Here is a 6,138-nt window from a genome sequence, read left to right as displayed (position 1 = left end):
TCTTCTCTAACCTGGTGCATAAACTTAGACATTAAAGGCACGGGGTGAAAAATACTTTCAGGGTACATGGATAAATGGGGAATGTTGGAGTTAAATAAAAAGATTCCCTTTTCTTATTCCAAGTGGTCATCTAGAAAAAAATATACATGTAACTGGGCATTCCCCCAATAAGCCAAAAGCAAAGATTTGTCTTGAGACTAACATCTGCTGGCTTGTCTGTGCTCAGGACCCACTTGGAATGCTTTCTCATTACCTCTAACTAGACACTTCTCTTCACCTCCTCCTGTTTGACAGTAATCACTTAGCTGTCTCTGATGAATAATAGGAAAAGAAAGCTTATATTAGAGATGATGGAATTAGAAATTGCTGAAGCTGCTGTCAAGGCTCTGTCCAACAAGTTCCATTTACTTGACCTATTATGCAGGCAACCAGGAGCGTGTGTTGTTGTTTTGGTATCTTTTTCTTTTAACAAGACATGAGAACAAAACCTGTTTTCCCTTTTAAGATTTTAAAAATGTGAGGCTATCTTTCTACCATTACTTTCTAAACTTTCTTCCAGTACAAGAGGATTCTTGGCCAACTGAGCTCCCATGTGCCTTCTAAAAGGAGAGTTGAAATTGTATAAGCATCATGTTTATCTTCATTAAAGTGTCTCAGATTAAAAGAAAACACGGCAAGGCACGAATAAAATGCAGGCAAATAAAATACAAGTAGACAGTAGGAAGACAGAGTAGAATAAGAATCCATACACAAATGTTAAAGCTACGGCTTTAACTCAAAAGTTAAATAGTTGCTTTATTTCACCAAGGGGTTAATATTTGAGGAGCTGAATATCAACATGTACACAGTGCTAACTAGATTAGCTCTCTCAAAGTAGAAATCCAAGCCTCTTGAAAACACTGGTGTAATTCATGTTTTGCAACTCTACATTTTTTCGCTTGCTCACCTTCCAACATAAAGGCCATACCAAAAAACCTCGGGAAAGTAATCATCTATTTTTAATTGCTTATTTCCTTACTCAAGAAACCCCTCAAAGTTCAGACATTAACACTGATGTGCAATACCAAATTGTCAGCCCCATAGGACAGATGGGACCAGGAAAAGTCAGATGGTTGGCACTTAAAAGCAACAGCAATTAAGCAGTTGAAAGTGGGTTGGATTGTCGGTTTATTTTTGTTCCATGTGAACGAATCAAGTGAGAGACACAGCCTTTTGCAAGGGGACCAAGTCAAACTTGATGCTTCCTGTCTCAGACAGTAGGAGCTGGATGGCTTGTCTACTCCCCTTACCCAGTTTAATTCCTTATTCGGTGTAATTGCTTTCTGTATTCTAATTTTTCTCAGAGGTTATATCCTATCTCATGCTCCCACCCCCCTGGACAGGAAGAAATCTTTTTCTTTTCTTCACTTCCCCCTCTTTCCTCTAAGAAAGACAATCCTCTACAGGAGAAAGAAACCCAGCGCGTGCTTAGGGTGGGAGGAGGGTGAAGGAGAGAGAGAGACTGGGGGTGGGGGACTACAGAAGAGAGAGAACGAGAAAAGGAAAGAGGAAGCAAGAACATGGGGGATGCCCAGCATCAACTCCAGGCTCTAAAATCAACGGCGCTGTGCAAAGTGCTTTTCCAGGAGATGCACATGTGGTCTCCTATTTCTCACAATAGGCCACCCGGCGATCCTTCCCTAGGTCTCAGTCTCCCACCACCAAAACCCAAGTGTTTCGAGAAGAGAATCTTTCGGACGGATCCAAGCACACAGGCACTGCCGAGGTGGCCACGCCGCCAATCCCGCTGCCTTACCTGGAGGGAGGACCAGGAGGTGGTGCCGGGTCTCGGTCCCAAATGCTCTGCTTGTGCGGACCTGTGCGAGGCACACGCGTTACTCTCTCGCTGCCTCCGCTCTCCAGAGGGGCAGCCTGCAACACAAAAGGGGTGTGTGGGTGTGGGTGTGTGGGAGGTTTCCCAGGGCCACCAGCTGGTCCCAGCTGGCCGCCCCCACCCTACACACACCCCTTCCAGGAGCTAAGCCCCCCTCTCAGTTAAGCACCACCCTGGGGGCTTGCTCGGGGTGCAGCCTCAAGTTGCTGCTGCTAACTGCTGCTGCTGCGGCCGCCGCTGCTGCAGGAGGTGGAAAGACACTGGGGGCAGTACTCGGTCTAGAGCATCCCCACACTGCAGCTTCTCCAGGAATCCCTCCAGTGAGGAGGCGGCCGCCCATCATCTCCCAGCCCCAGCAGCCTGATTGGTTCCACCCCGGGTACGCTGCGTTAAGGAGCCAATCCGGACGCACTAATAATAGGTGGATCCGCTCAGCCAACATCGCCCATCCCAGTTCTGTTAGTGTCTCTCCATCCCCAGAGCGGACTGGGACCTGAGAAGGGGGGTTGAGGAGGGTTGGGGGAGGGTGATGAACTAAGAGAGGGACCGATCCCAAGGAGACACAATCAAGGGCACCTGATAAACCCTCTGGGTAGGCTCAGGATGCTCTACAACCTGTTCAGCAAGCCATATGCACATAAGCAGCAGATAGCATAATACAAAGCTTTTTTTTTTTTTTTTTACTTTCAATCAAAACCTTTCCTGATACTGAGCATGCCCAGACTGCAACAGCGCCCTAGGAGTTTCCATGTGTATGGGTTCTCTGGCTGTGGGTTTTTGAAAACGTGGGAGCGGAGAAGGGAGAGGCAGAAGTTTGTCTTTGGCCATTTGACCTGGCAGAGTTAGAAAGCAGGGCAAGGTGGGGCTATGAAAGGATTCCGCACAAGTGTCCTCAAACTGAGCCACAGGGAGGTAGCCCGCGGGCTCTCGGTGGTCAGTAATTTGCTGCCGGGTTTGGGGTTTATACGCGGCGGCAGTAGGATAATCTGAGCCCACTAGATGCCGGGAGATTTCCCGTGAAGGGTGCGTTGGACCAGAGCTGCAGGGGAAGCTCTGTCCCATAGGTGGGGCCGGGGAGCGCAACTCCACCCAGCAGCAGTGGCTTCCAGGCAGTGGAGAGTGCACTGGGAGTTTCCATTGCTGCGACCAATAAGTTTGTAGACTTGGGTCTAGTGAGACAGCATTGGGGATGCTTTCTCTTTCTTTCTTTTCTTTTTTTTTTTTTTTTTTTCTTTTCTTTTTTTTGAGAGCCCCCTCCCCCATCTCTCTCCACCCCTTGCCATCGCAGTGACGACTAGAGCATAGGTTCCCTCCCTTTCCTCTTTCCAGCTGCACTGTTATGCTCGGAAGTAAGAAGCTTTTCCCTTGTGAGAGTGGTGGTGACCTGATTGTCTCTAAGCTGTTGGGCAATTTATAGCTTAGTAATGCCGAGAGACACCAAACGGGAAGGTTCAACAGAGGGGGGAAGGGAGCCAGGCTAGGGGCGAGAGCAGAGCCCGGCTGGGAGAGAAGCAAGTCCATTATCCGCTCCACAGGTGAAAGGCTTTCAAAATGCGCTTCCCTTTCTCACTCCCCTGACCTTGTTTAATGGCCTTTGAACCTCTTATTTGTTTTTCTTAGAAATCCTAGCAGTTTGTGTAAACGTGATCAATAGCAACAAATGAGAACTCACCTAATTGGGTTCTTTATTTTACTGAGATTATCTTGGCATCTCAAGTAAGGAAATAAATAGCTCTCTCAATTCCCTAAACTCAAACACTGTGAACTGAAATTTTATTAACGTTGATGTGCAAAGGTAACTGTAGCAAGAATTCAATTAATAGTAACACATTTCTTCAAGTTTTTAATTAAATCTCTCCTACTTATATAATGTTTAAGATCTTTATTCTAAGTACTATAAGGGAGAAAAGAAAACATCTTGATATAGACTAATCTTTCTGAGTGGCAAATACTTGTGTTTTGGCCTATGGTTACATAATGAGTTCAACATTATAGGCAAAAATATGAAAAAAAAGCCCCAGAATTATGACTTCATATAACTATTCATCTTCCATGTTTTTTTTTAGAGTTTTTGTTTTGTTTTGGTTTGGTTTGGTTTTTGCTATAGGGTGCGTATGCTCACAAGAGACAGAGAGACAGCAAGAAATCATCCCTCAGGGGGGATGGCCACACCACAATCCCTTCTCCTCCATTCTCTTCTCGGGATCTTGGGCACGCATGCACACGTGCCCGGTGTGAGTCCAAGACACCGGGTTGGGACTCGGACCGCGGTCGACTACATGGTAGTCCAGTGACATAGCCATTACACCAACTGCTGGTCCCTACTTTCATTTTCTAAAATATTCCCCAAACCTTTTTAAACTGTTTCATAGTTGGAGAAAGAGATAATAGAAGTTATTTTAAAATTGGTTTTACATATTTGATGATGAGGAGAAAGAAAGAAAAAGGAAGAGAAGGAGACAAAAGAGGAAGAGGAGGAATAGGAGGAGAGAGAAGCAAGTAGAGGAGAATGGGAAGGAGAGGGAGAAAAAGAAGAATCAATGATCTCACTAATTCTGTTGTCCAGTAAACAGCTATATGAGAGGATTATTACAATAACCTAGAGATCTATATTATAAAAGCACTCCTAGACACTTGCTGGATGCCAGTTATTAAAGACTGGATGCTTGTCCTGATGACAAATAGCTTCATGAAGCAAGTACACCCAGAACAAATTATTAAATAGAATACCAATACAGAATTAAAAAAAAAAAACAAAAACTGTTCCTGCCCATGATCCTACCATCAACATTTTAGCCAATTTCTTTTTCTCACCACCTCTTATCATACTCAACAATCTTTTTTAGTGACTAGAATTCTAGAAATGAATAGTGTCAAGGGATTATATCCCATTTTGTAACTTTTTAAAAAGAGTGATTAATTTAATTTACCATTTTTACTATTTATTTATTTATTTATTTTTGGAGACGTTTTTGCTATAAGGCACGTGTGCTCACCAGAGAGACAGAGAGAGACAGAGAGACAGAAAGCGAGAAATCACACCCAGCGGGGATGGCCATGCTGCAATCCCTTTTCCTCCATTCTCCTCTCGGGATCTTGGGCATGCATGCACATGCGCCCGGCATGAGTTTAAACCACCGGGTCCAGGACTCGAACCACGGTCGACTACGTGGGAGTCCAGCGATATAGCCATTACGCTAACTGCTGGTTCCCTTACTATTTTTTTAAATTTGCTATAGGGCACATGTGCTCACCAGAAAGACACAGACACACACACACAGACAGAATAAAGAGGGAAAGTGAGAAAGCAAACTGCCAAGTCCAGGACTTGAACCGTGGTTAGCCATGTGGGAATCCAGTGCCCCACACACTATGTCACCTGTTGATACTTTCATTGTTTTTTGACAAAAGCTGTAGGCTAAAATAAGAATGTACATTGTGATTAACTGTAGCATTAATAATATTTGTGTTCATAAATATTCAGAAGGTAATATACTGGCTATAGATACAGATTTTGCAGGACTAAGTCATTTAATCTCACTCTTAATTTTTTTATTCTTTTCAAGCACTGGGCATAAGTTTAAGATTTCTGCCTGATCCTTTTGGGTTGACACAATGTCATACTTTTTTGTTGCAGAGAAAGTACATCACCTCTTTACAGCAGATTCGTCTTCATTGGAAGGGGTATCAGATCAATTGTCCCATGTCTCTTCTTTCTCTATCATTATTCCATTTCTCAGATATTTTTGGATCTAGAATCCAAAATCTTTCTTTTTTATATAATTTTCCAGAGGGTGTTTGTGCTCCACAGAGTCACATAGAAGGGAAGGATATGAGAAGGCACCCCTACCCCCTTGGGCATGGTCACACTGCAATCTCTTCTCCATGTCTCCCACCTTTCAAGATTTTTGGCATGCACACACATGTGTATGGCATGTTTTTAAAGCCGCTGATCCATCTGCCATGTGGGATCCAACTCTCAACCACCATGCCATCGGGTGGCCCTAGAATTTTTAGGTCTTTTGCTAATGAGAACTCATTCCCTCATTGTATGGTATTCAAAGTATTTGTTATTTTCATAACTACTGTACTCTATTTTGCTTAATATATTTGGCTTTTTGCTAGGAAAACCTACTTTTATTTCTTTATATTTTTGCTTTAAACAAGATGTCATCATCATCATTTCCTTTATTCCTTTTTCATTGAATGCATTTACTGCTTCCATTGCCACCTATTTTAAGCTATAGGATCAGAATAGAAGCTAA

The 6,138-nt window shown here is 43.7% G+C and overlaps 1 protein-coding gene across 2 annotated transcripts in view; it reads right to left on the bottom strand.

Moving 5' to 3' along the window:
* The window catches only part of SYT1 (synaptotagmin 1), a 661,960-nt gene extending 659,855 nt beyond the window's left edge, over window positions 1-2,105 (bottom strand). The window contains exon 1 of one of the 2 annotated variants that reach the window (XM_006142860.3): window positions 1,796-2,105. The gene's annotated coding sequence lies outside the window, so the exon portion shown is untranslated. The remainder of the gene's footprint in view (window positions 1-1,795) is intronic. The other variant, XM_006142859.3, reaches the window with a different exon arrangement.
* Between the last annotated feature and the right edge of the window lie 4,033 nt (window positions 2,106-6,138).

This window comes from Tupaia chinensis, unplaced genomic scaffold (assembly GCF_000334495.1).
Source record: "Tupaia chinensis unplaced genomic scaffold, TupChi_1.0 Scaffold000085_1, whole genome shotgun sequence".
Classification (NCBI taxonomy): Eukaryota; Metazoa; Chordata; class Mammalia; order Scandentia; family Tupaiidae; genus Tupaia; species Tupaia belangeri.
This window is presented reverse-complemented; position numbering and strand designations above follow the sequence as displayed.